Here is a 12,835-nt window from a genome sequence, read left to right on the forward strand (position 1 = left end):
ATCTACAGCATAGATGCCCCTGCGGGTGCCCACGTCCCACTTGGGAAAAACAGAAATCTCACGCCGAAACGCCCCCGTGCGGAGCTTCCTGCTCGCCCTCACCTTACCAGGTCACGCCAATGCTGGAGCTCCCAATGCTGCTCGTGAACGATACTAAACGCGGGGGTTGTGAGAAAAGCCACATTTCAAAGGCGTCTTGTGACACGTTTTAAAGACACAGCAGGTTTGCGGTGGCTTTCGTGCAGGGCTTTGCCCAAGATTATACCCCCTGCCCCCATCTGCCAAGGCTTTCAGGTGGTGATAAAGGATGCAGCTCTAAGACAAAGAACTAATAGAGGATACTTACAAAAGTAAGTATGGGATTAATTGTCACAAGGAGTGATGAGCATCACTAGATTAGAAGAATGTAAAATGGATCATAAGGTTGTAGTATAGAAACCAACTGAATTGATTTCAGGGCCCATGAGATCTCTGAGAATCCCCTAAATACCTGGCACATTTGCAAAGCAAAACAAATATTTAGGGAAAACAAAACAGGAGGGAAGGAGGTGACTGAGCATGCTAAGCATGGAATGCTGACAAGACTTTGGAGAAAAATAGTGCATGAGTAGCCATTCCTGAAAAAAAAAAGCCAGGTAACTGGTTTGTATGTGTAATCAACTTGATTCATTCACAAAAAGTCCATATGTTCATCCTCCAATCATAGCTTTCGGTTTTTGTCTCCACTTCTTCCACCATTTTTCCTCAAGAAACAATATTAATGGAGAAAAGATGGAATAGCTGCACTGATTTTATAGATACTATGAACTACCGTGGATTGATTTACTTATATTAAACTCATTAAAATAACTGGAACTTTAACCAATTAACTTGCACTTCAGAGTCTATTTTTTTCTTTTGATGGCCCTTTGTTTAGGGTGGAGTTGGGTTGACTGATGGAGCTGAGCATTTATTGGCTGGATGCCCTTCCTGACACCTAAGCAGAGTTGGCTGCAGATATTTTCTCTTTGCACCCTGTCTGGGGCTTGAACTCTCAAACCTCCCAAGTGGGAGGCAAGCGTCTTTACCTATAGGCCATCACACAGCACACTTCAGAGGTCAACTATAAAGAATATTAAATTTGCATCCAGCTCTTATGATTTACCTGTTTCCCCAAAAGTAAGGCCTACCCCAAAAGTAAACCCTAGCTTGATTTTTGGGATGGGCCTAATATAAGCCCTATCCTCAAAAAAAGCCCTAGTTTTGGGGCAAGGCACACACCTAAAAATCAAGCTAGAATGGGGGTGGGGGTGGAGCTGACCCACGCACCCCCCACCCACTCACCTTGCAGCCAGGCCTCTCTCTAGCCCACTTCTGTGGCGTCTTCTGGAGCCAGGCCTGCATTTCTTAGTTGCAGGCCTTTCCAAAAGACCACTGCAGCCGAGAACCAAGCTATGAATTGAATCTATAGCTCGGTACTCAGCTGCATAGGCCTTCTGGAAAGGCCTGACTAGGAAATGCAGGCTGGAATGCAGCTGCAGAATGAAGCTGTTCCTTTGGTCAGAAGAAGTGGGCCAGCTTGGCGGGGCTGTCAGTGCCAGAGTTGAGTATAAAAGACACCCCCTGAAAGTAAGATCTGGTGCCACTTAGAGACAAAAAAAAAAAAACAAAAAACCTGGTCTTATTTTTGGGGAAACAGTAATACACATTTGATTTGTGACTGTCAGCTTTGTAAAAGTATGCACAAATTTTAATCAATTTTATCAAAAGCAATTTTAAGACTTCATGCCTTAAAAATATAAATCAAAAAAGCAGTATGTGAATCAAGTATTTTGCTTTCTGTATTCTATAATTTAGTATGACCTCTGTAAGAACTTATTTTTGTGGTTTTCTTTTTCCCTGTGTAATTCATGTATTATGCTTAAACTCAGTATCTTTGGCTTTGTTTCAAGCACTGAAAAAATATGCACAAAATGTCCTTCAAGAGCAGATTATGTTGTTTGGCATTCTTTACTATTCTGCTGAAGTCGAGCAACAGGGGTAAGATTATTAACCTCAGTTATTACTTTGCAGTTCATTTTGTTTCTCTTGGATTATTATGAAAGTAGTAGATTATTAATCAGAAATTTCTCATGAGTCTAAAGGTCGATAGAAGAAGCCATCTGAAAGCCATACATTCAGACAAGTGAACTACATATAAATAAGAAAAGCAGAAGTTGCTAGCTAACTGAAACCGCAAGTAGAGGAAACACAAAAACTGAGGATAAAGTTTAGAGCTTAAGGTAGCAAAGGTATAACCACAAACAAATATAAGAATTGAGCTTTGTTAATAGAAAGTTAGATGATGATAGATAGGACATGCACAAAGGGGCTTCCTGGAACATGGGAGGTACAGTGGTTTTAGGCGGTCTGGATTAGTTTATTGGATGATTAGGAAAGGGGCGTTGAGTGTGATAGGGGAGGGAGGAATCTGCAACGGGTAGGATATAAAAATGTGTCAAATAGCTTTTAAGGTGTGGCTGGATTCCTACATGTGTTTCAGCTCACCAAGCCTTAAATAAAACTTCGTTGCTGGAATTCCAATGAGTTTGTTTGTTTTGGATCTTGAGCCATGTTCCAAACAATTATGTTAAGCAAACGTAAAGTCAAAGAATGAGGAAAAAGGAGAACTCTAATCACAACATTTAAAGCAAGTATTGGCCATAACCTTTAAAGCAAAAAGCATGTTCTAAACACCAAGAATGATGTTTTTGTTTCAGACAACAGCTGTTTTGACAACTGATGTACCATTTAATCAATAACAAAAATATATATCTAAATTTATATGGCAGGAGAGAGAAAAAAATCACACATTAAATATTGTGTTTTAAGATGCAAAGGAAAGAGGAGGGTTGGGTTTACTGAATGTGAAATTGTATTTTGCTACTTCTTGTTTGGTCTGGATGAAAGAATCCATCTTGTTGAGGAACAAGAAACTTTTAAAGGTAGGTCATGACCTGAGGTTTTGATGACATCATTATTTATGATATGTTAGAGCTAAAATTAAGGTAAGTTTTATATTTCTGTATAAATGTGTACAATACAAGTAAAATTAAATCTGGAATACACAACACAGCTAAAATAACAGTTAAAGGAACACAATAATCAGAGTTCTAATTAGCAGGGCATATTCTGTAGATTTTATCAAATGTTCTTTTTCTACCTTTGTTAGGGAAATATTGCAAGTGAAATAACCAAAACACTTGAAAGAGTTAATAAAGTGCATTTCTATTCTATAAAAAAGGGATAATGATAATTGGGCACTTTTGCAGAAAGAAAAAAGGCACTTTTCTAGAAACAAGAGCAGACTATGTATTTATCCAGTGTACATATTAATTTAACTAATTTTCATGTAATTAATAACTTACATAAATATGTGCATGTTGGTTTTCTGAGGATTCCTTACATCAGGGGTCCCCAACCCACGGTCCGTGGACCAATACCAGTCCGTGGCATGCCAGCAACCGGTCTGTGCAAACATGCAAAGCCCCATCTGCGAGATGTAGGCAGCATACAAAACCGCGCCCCCTCCAGTCTGCGGAAAAACCTCTCTCCACGGAACTGGTCCCTGGTGTCTAAAAGGTTGGGGACCTCTGCCTTACATTTGTACACTGAATACTTATATTGAGAATAGATAAGAACTGGCTTTGAGAAGTATGATGATTGTGCAAACTTATCAAATCAGTTAGAGTTTGCTTCAAGGTATTTCTTCGTTGTCTATCCTGCTATTGCCTGTATATAATAATAATAATAATAATAATAATAATGATGATGATGATGATGATGATGATGATGATGATGATGATGATGATGATGGAAGGGACCTTGGAGGTCATCTAGTCCAACCCCCTGCTCAGACAGGAAACCTATACCATTTTGGACAAATGGCGGTCCAGTCTCTTTTTAAATTCCAAGTTTTAATAATAGTTTTTCAATACTTTTTTCCTTTTGTTAACGACGCTTCCTCCACATGCTCTTCTGGAAAGCAGATAGTTTCCTGAAAGCAGATAATTATATGATTTAAAATTCTGGACCTGGGAAAAATTCAGTAGGTTTTACACTAGTTTTAACTGTTTGTTGCAAGCTGAAGTACGGTGTTTCTTTTATAATAATACATTTTAACAATTAATTTTGGATATTGATAACTCTTTTATCTTTTCTGATAGAATACGCAGTTGAATAATTATGTTTTCTTTTTCTAAAGTACCAAACTAAATCGAATTTCTGGCAAGACAGTATTTCAAATTCAGCATTTTCCCTTTGAAATGTAAGCCATAGGTCCCCATAGTCCAGCATTCTGTGTGACAGTAGCCAATGGAAAGCAAGAGCCCTCCCTTCCACTTTTAATTTTCAGTAACCATTATTAAGATATGCTATGTGTAATTCAATAGGCAAGAGTATGCCATTGATAGCCTGACCTTCCATGAACTGTGTAGTCCCTTTTTAAAACCCACCATATTGATGTCATTCCCGCACTGATATCATTATGACAGCAAATTCCAAACTTTAACTGCACAGATAGAAAAAGTATTCATTTTTGCCTATTCTGAATCTCTTTACATTTAGTTTCAGTAATGACCTCAAGTTCTAAAATTGTAAAAGAGTATTTGGCATATTGGGGGGCAGGGACAAGGAGGGCAAAAGAAGACACCTTGTTATGGTCCCAACTGCATGATGATATCATTGCACTCCTCATTTTGGTGTCATGCTGATGTAAGAGAAAAAGAAATTTCTCTCGTGTCTTTTTAGCTTTTAGTTTCAAGCTAAAGAGCCCTAGTGCTGTAATCTTTCTCTGTAGGGGACATATTTCAGTTTTGGGTGTAATTTTGGGTGTAGCTTATATTTAGTATAACAGCAACTGTGAGAGGGAGCTTGGAGTCCTAGTGCACGATCACTTGACTATGAGCCAGCAATGTGCAGCAGCAGACAAAAAAGCTAATACAGTCTTGGGTTGTATAAATAGGGGCATAGAATCAAGAACATGTGAAGTATTAGTACCGTTTTATAAAACCCTAGTGAGACCACACCTGGAATACCGCAACCAATTTTGGTCACCATATCACAAAAAAGATGTTGAGAGTTTGGAAAAAATTCAGAGAAGAGCAACTAAAATGATCAAAGGCCTGGAGACTAAAACATATGAAGAACAGCTGCAGGACTTGGGTGTGGCTAGTCTAAAGAAAAGAAGAAATAGGGGCGACATGATAGCAGTATTCCAGTATGTGAGGAGCTCTGCCACAAAGAAGAAGGGGTCACGTTATTCACCAAAGCACCAGAGGGCAGGATAGGAAACAATGGTTGGAAACTGATCAAAGAGAGAAGCAACCTGGAATTAAAGAGAAACTTCCGGACAGTGAGGACAATTAACCATTGGAATAGCTTGCCTTGAGAAATTGTGGGTGCTCCATCACTGGAGATTTTTAAGAAGAGACTAGATAGTCACTTGTCTGAGATGGTATAGGTCAGTGGTGGCAAACCTATGGCACACGTGCCAGAGGCAGCACTCAGAGCCCTCTCTGTTGGCAGGCGCACCACCGCCACCAGGAGCATGTCCATCAGGCCGCCACCGCCATCTGAAGCAGGAGCCCCACCCAGCACAAAGGAGGCGAAGTGGCCGACTAGCATTTTACATGCGTCCATGAACACATTGGGCCACGAGCACGCATGTACTGCAAATAGGGCAGGGCTAGTGCCTGTGTGATACTCACTAGCCCTGCCCCGTTCTTGTGTGGTGCAGTGCCTTGTATCTGTATCTTGCAATGTGGCGGCAGCGGTTTTTGCGCCTTGCAGCATGCGCCCCCAGTTTTTGCATGCCAGAGGTGGCACTCAGAGGTGCCTCCCTGCCCCCCCCCCCGAGGGCAACACAATGCTGATGCAGCCCTGGCACTTTGCAATAAATAAGTGGGTTTTGGGTTGCGGTTTGGGCACTCGGTCTCTAAAAGGTTCGCCATCATTGGTATAGGTTCTCCTGCTTGAGCAGGGGGCTGGACTAGAAGACCTCCAAGGTCCTTCCAGCTCTATTCTATTCTAGTACGAAATTAAATGCTATTATTAAATCAGGTATTGCTCATCCAAGCAATACCAGCACATTTGGTTTTTATTTCCTAATGAAGAATTTTACATTTGTCTATTTTCTAATTTTACTCTGCTATTTTATTTGGCTGTTCATTTCTCTAACTTACCAAGATTGTTTTGAATTTTATTTCCGACAGAGATTTGAAGTCAGCAGGAGCTCTTTTGTTGCGCTTTGCTTATGTTCAGGAAAATACCTCCTGCTGAATTCAACATTTTTGTTTATTTGCGAATTGGATAAACATGCCTCTACTTGGTATTTTTTTTTATTTGTTAAAGAATACAGAACCTAGTAACATCTTTTTTTAAAAGTATTTTATTGTTTTTTTTATCATTACAATTTATCTGTGCTTAGTAACGTATTGTCTGGGTTAATTTTGCCTAGTCATACAGATTAAGTTCTTACTCTCTATCCCGCTTTTCTAATCTTTGGAAAAATAAGTTCCATGTTTGAAAGTATACTGTGTCTTCTTTTCCTTTGATTTTCAATGTAAGTCTGTCCATTTCTGCACAGTCCAATATTTTCTTAATTATCACTTCCTCCGATGGTGTTATCTCATTTTTCCAATGCTGTGCAAATATGATCCTCACTGCAGTTAATACATGTAATGTTAAATATACATTTTCTTTATCAAACTTTTCTGGCATTATGCCTAGTAAAAAAAGTTCAGGTTTAAAATCTACATGCTTTTCTAATATTTTTTCTAACCATGTATATATTTTACTCCAAACCTTTTTTGCTTTTACACAAGTCCACCACAAGTGATAATATGTACCAGGATTCTGATTACATTTCCAGCATTTGCTAGACATATTTTTAAACATTTTGCTAATCTAATAGGTGGAAAATGCCATCTATAAAACATTTTATATAAATTTTCTTTATATGAAGTAGCCATTGTCAGTTTAAAATTTCTTTCCCATAAATTTTGCCATTTTTCTAATTCTATGTTATGCCCAAGGTTTTTTGCCCATATAATCATTGTTTCTTTTACTTGTTCGTCTTCCATTTTTGAATTCAACAGAATTTTCAACCGAAAATTATACAATTTTTTAATATTTTTTTCATCAGAAGTCAACAACACCTGATCAAACACTGTCTAATCTTTATAAAAGCCATATGCTTTAACATCTTCGTCATACCTCGATTGTATTTGCAATCGGGGCCACCATGATAAGTCAATGCCTTGGTCTTCCAGCTCTTGTTTAGATTTTAATTTCTCATCTATACTCAGAATATCCTTATATGTTAATTTTTTTCCAAATTTAACTAAATTTGGATGTGTGAAAGCTTCCATCGTTGATAGCCATTTTGGGATTTTCGTGTAAATTTTAAGTTTTATCTTTTCCCATACAGATAATAGTGCATTTTGGAAATATCTATTGTTTTATTCTTTTGATACCATAAAAAAGCATGCCACCCAAATTATAACTCATGTCCTTCTAAATATAGTAACCTTTTATTTCTAAGAATTATCCATTCTTTTAGTCATGTTAGAGCACACGCTTGGTAATATAAGGCCCAATCTGGTAGTCCAAATGCTCCATTTTCTTTAGTTTCTTGTAGCATTTTCAATTTGATTCTGGCTTTCTTTCCTTGCCAAATAAATTTCAAGATCAATCTATTCAAATCGTAAAAAAAAATTCTATTTTTACAGGTATTGTTTGAAATAAAAAAAGAAGTTTTGATAAAATATTCATTTTCAGAGTCGTTATTCTTCCTAGCATTGATAATTGTAATTTTTTCCATTTTTCCAAATAAGCTTTAATTTGATTCAATAATTTTATATAATTATCTTCTTTTATCATTGCACATCTTGCTGTTAGGTATATTCCTAGATATTTCACTTTCTTAACTATTTGTAAGTCTGCTTTTTCTGACAGTTGTGTTTTTTGCTTATCGGTAAATTTTTAACTATAACTTTGTTTTTTTTCTTCCTCTGTTTATTTTGTTTTTTTTCTTCCTCTGTTTATTTTCAGTCCTGCAAATTCTTCTATCTTTTTCAGTAGTTTAGATATTGTGTCCAACGGTTCTTCTAAAATAAATACCAAGTCATCTGCAAATCCTTGTAGTTTGTAACTTTTGTCTTTTATTTCCATTCCTTTAATTTCTGGATCTTGTCTAATGTTTCTATTGAGAACTTCCAATGTTAGTATGAACAGAGCCTAGAATTAACATCTTGGTGTTGATTTTTTGTTCTAGTTGATCAAGAACCACTGATGAGCACTCTTGAAGCATGATTTTTCAAGCCCAAAGTATATACCCTTAATACATGACATTAGCCCCTACTTGATTATTTTCTTAAAGAATATCCTGGGTACATGTTATTAAATGCTTGGAGAAATGTTAATATGTTACATATGTAGCATTCCTACAATTTGCTAAAGAATTACTTACCCAAAAAAATCAAAGACAAGACTTTAGGCACTATTTTAAAGGTATTTTATGATTTGTTCTAGAAACTTCCCAATTTTTGTGGATTCTTCTACTTTTGAAAAAAGGGGCAACATTATTTATTAATTTTATTTCTTTAAACTAATTCATTTTAATAATAAATACTCTCATCAACTTAGTTGGTATTGTAAGCCATTTTGGGAAGCAAGATGGGCAGTATTTAAATGTAATAAATAAATATAAAAAGACCAATTAAAACATCTGTGATAGCCTACAGGTCATTTGAACATTGTAACAACAATAAAAGCAGCACAACCCAAAACATAAACATCAAAATAAGAAAAATGAAAGATATTATAAACTCTGAAACAATTCCCAGCTACATGAAGTTCTGAAATGTCAGCAAAGAGAGATTTCTCTTGAAGGCCATTTCACAGTGATCCTGCCATAGGAAAGAAACATCTTCTTGCTTCAACTCCCCCCAAATCTCTTTAAAATTTGGAATTTGTAACAGGTTCTCTTTAATTGGTTGGAATAGATAGTCCTGCAGACGCTAAGCTATAAAGAGCTTGATAAGTTATTTGCCTTTGTCTGACATTTTACCAGGATCTTCCAAAATAATAGTCACATGTACTTTCAGTACCTTATCATACAGTTCATCTTGTCTCAAAGATTAAGTTCAAAGTAAATGTATATTAACTGATAGTGTTTCTGTCATTCTCAAGCTTCAATTCTGCTTTTCATCCTGCAACATTCTGTTCTTCATAATTGCCATAATTCAGTTCTATTCATTTGGTTCCCTGTGTTTGTTTACGTGTGCATACTCACGCCCACACACAGATTTCTGTTAGGGAGCCAAATTAGAGTTTAAATATCTCTGCCACTTCTTTGTTAACTCTTTAGCACTGTACCACCTTCATTGAATGGATTCTTTTTCACTCTTTTTAAAATATATATTTTTGTTAAGAAATTTGATTACATTAACTGAAATTCTGCTACCAAGAACTGTTACAAGTTTGTGCCTGATTATTTTCAGATTTTATTTATTGATTTGATTTGTTTTGCTGACCATCTCACCAAGAAGTGGCTCTGGGCAGCTTACAAATATTAAAAGACAATAAAACATTGAAGCAATAATCTTAATAATAATAATAATTTACAATTAAAAGATGGGGAAGAAGGGAGCAAGATGCACATAAGGGAAGGTGGGATCTTGTCTTAATCATCAACCACTTGCGGCATGATGCCTCCAATTGGCAGAGTCAGGTCTTCAGACCCTTATGGGAAGTCAGAAGGATGGATGTGGATCTCACCTCAGGAGGCATGATGTTCCAAAGGGCAGGAGCCATGGCAGAAAAGGCTCTTCTGCACCCACCAGCCAAAATTCCTGACCGGTGGGGTCTGTAGCATGCCTCTTTTACTGGCATGGGTAGGTAGACCAAACCTACTGGGGTGAGATGGTTCCTCAGATAGCCTGGACCAATGCCATGAAGGAGCTTAACAGTAATAACCAACAGCTTGAATAGTACCTGGAAGCAAACTAGCAGCCAGTGCAGCTTGCAAAACAGCAGTGTACTATGGGCCACCTAAGGGGCCCCAAAAACACATGCGCTATTGCATTCTGCACTAGTTACAGCTTCCAAATTCTCTTCAAGATGTTTTTTCTAATACCATTTTCCATAGGTATTACTGATCATGTCTGTAATTTCATTTTTTTTTACTATGGTATACATTTGATGAAGAACACAATTACTATGTGGTACATTTATTTGTGCCTATATTCATCTTCAGGCATGTTACCTGGGAGATAATTAGGTTTTATTTTTTACTATAGCAAAAAGCCTGCTTCTTGGTTGGATTAAAATTAGCATTAAAAAAACAAAGTTATTTAGATGCAATTTCAGCAATTAACAGCATGGTCAATATGATTTCAAGACTTCATGATTGTGATTTTTTTTTTAAGTGCAGCAATACCACACTAAAAATAACAATATGACAGTGACATTTCTGCAGCAGCCTTTGAAGAGACAGCATTTTGAATGAACATGAGGATTACTGAAAAAGTTAGACCCCTTTTCTCTTCATCTGCATTGAATAATATGCACTTGGTATATCTATATATCTGAGGTCCTCACTCTGAATTGTAAATTCACTTATTGTTAAATGCACACATATTTATTTTATTTTCACACATTACCTATTTGTTTTTACTGTATGCAGGTTAAAACCTTGATTTCCAGCTGCGAATTGAGGAACTTATGACCCTGAGAAGTCTGCAAAAAGTATTGTGAGCTAATGGATCTTTGCTAGCTTGTATTGCCTGCTTATACTTGACGTAATTTAGATACAATCTGAAAGAATAATCGCATTTGGGGTAGTTGAACTTGTAATTGTCTTATTAAAACAAATAAGCTTTTGAAGACACCCCCCATTTCATATAAATAGGATTTTATTTATATTTAAATTGATTTTTTACACTTTTTTTACTGATTCTGATGGTTATATCTCATCATTTTCAAATTTAACTTTAAATATAATATTTAAAAGACAGCTGCTTTTCTTCTAAAAAAACAAAAGTAGAAATTTAACTATTTTAAAAGCATTTTAACTGCCTGGTTTGAATTTGTAAATATTAAATAAATAAATAAAACAAATAAACAACCAAATAAATAAAAACAGTACAATCCTATACAGGTGCATTCAAAGCTTATTTGAATTGAATAGGTCTTTTCCTCCTTCAAGTGGGAAAACCACATATAGTTAAAATTTTCTAGATAGTTTTTTTGATTTGGAAAACCCCATATTTGAGATCTTCTGAATCAGACTATTTTTCAAATACATTTTAAAAATTAGAAACAAAACAGCACTTTGCTGATAATATATTTCTGCCAGTTCAGCAGGGTTTCTTTGAGAAGTTTGTATTAAACATATCATCTAGACAGTAAATGAGATAACCCTAGCATGTGCACAGCCTAGATGTTGGCAAGCTTATCCCAAAATTTGAATAACATTAGTCCTGTCAGTGGGATTTTGCCAAGTATGCACTCCTCATTTTCTACAAAATGAGCACAAAATGTGTGAGTTCTAATCATTCTTAAAAATATATGAAAATATATCAGGATTCTCAAATTTTGTGGTCAATTTGCATGAATTGATGACCAACTTGCCACATGGTAAGCCTTTCTGATCCAGTTGGCCAATCAATAACACAAACCTGAAAAAAGTTTGCAGATACATGCCAACCGTCCTGTGTTATTGCTCTTCACTAAAATAACAGATCCTGAGCAATCATTTGTGTCTAGATCATAGATTGTATCAGCCATTGTATTGCCTCCATTAAAACTCTTGTCCCAATTCTTTTTGTTGTTTTCTAAGACTCCATCTTTGATGCCAGCCCAATAGCATCCTCCTATGGCAACATCTTCCAATGAGAAACAAAACTAAATCAACCTCCAACCTCAGCTTCTTTTATCAAAAACCATTACAATAACTTTGGATGTTTGTGATAATACATGGACAAGATGCCCATGGATGAATTTGTCTATCATTTTAAAAACATGTGATATTTTTGTTGCAAAATATGGATTTAAAATTGCTGCATAAAAAGAATATCTTAACACATATCAAACATAGAAGATATACACTTTCCTTTAACATAAAAAATGTCATGCTGAAACAAGGTTCATATAGAAATTGTGATGGATTTGACGTTGGATAATAAAACCATTAGAGGTACTCTTAAAAGTATTAAATACAACTGTAAAACACGTTATATTTTTGTATTTAACTTTCAGCAAAACTACTGCAAAATGGAACATATGTGTATAAACTAAGCTGGATAGAAAAATGTATACCGTTTAACAGACAGCATGGTATTGCATTTATCTTGTTTTCAATTGTATAATCATTACAGGAACGGCAATGGTCAACATCAGGAGTGTCAAACACGCTGCGTCACATGATGTCACGACATATCACAACTTTTTCCCCCTTGACGGAGCTGGAGTGGATGTGGCTTCTGCATGACGCATCCAGCCCGCGGGGCGGCTGTCAACGCTGCTAACATCGGATGTTTTTGCTTTGCTAAGTTAGGGATGCAACCATTTTCTTCTTACGTTTTACTTTTAGAGTTAGATGATGCTGGGGGGCAGGGGGGAGGAATGTGCACGAGAGCTTAGATCAGTATTTCTCAACCTTGACAATTTTAAGGCATGTGGACTTCAACTCCCAGAATTGTCAAGGTTGAGAAACACTGGCTTAGATAGACATAATAATACTGGACTAGGGTGTGAACCAAGGTTAATGAAATAAGAGATGATAAGAATTGGCCTGCTGAAGAACTGGAGGGAG

General features: G+C 36.4%; 1 long non-coding RNA gene across 1 annotated transcript; it reads left to right on the top strand.

Annotated features, from left to right (window-relative positions):
- Nucleotides 1-53: 53 nt before the first annotated feature.
- Nucleotides 54-12,629, top strand: LOC120319529. The gene is made up of 3 exons (XR_005559787.1): nucleotides 54-350; nucleotides 1,932-2,019; nucleotides 10,706-12,629. It is a non-coding gene; the product is annotated as an uncharacterized LOC120319529 (long non-coding RNA).
- Nucleotides 12,630-12,835: the final 206 nt, after the last annotated feature.

This window comes from Crotalus tigris, unplaced genomic scaffold, assembly GCF_016545835.1.
Source record: "Crotalus tigris isolate CLP2741 ecotype Arizona unplaced genomic scaffold, ASM1654583v1 scf7180000017601.7605149639:7615979, whole genome shotgun sequence".
In the NCBI taxonomy this organism is placed as follows: Eukaryota; Metazoa; Chordata; class Lepidosauria; order Squamata; family Viperidae; genus Crotalus; species Crotalus tigris.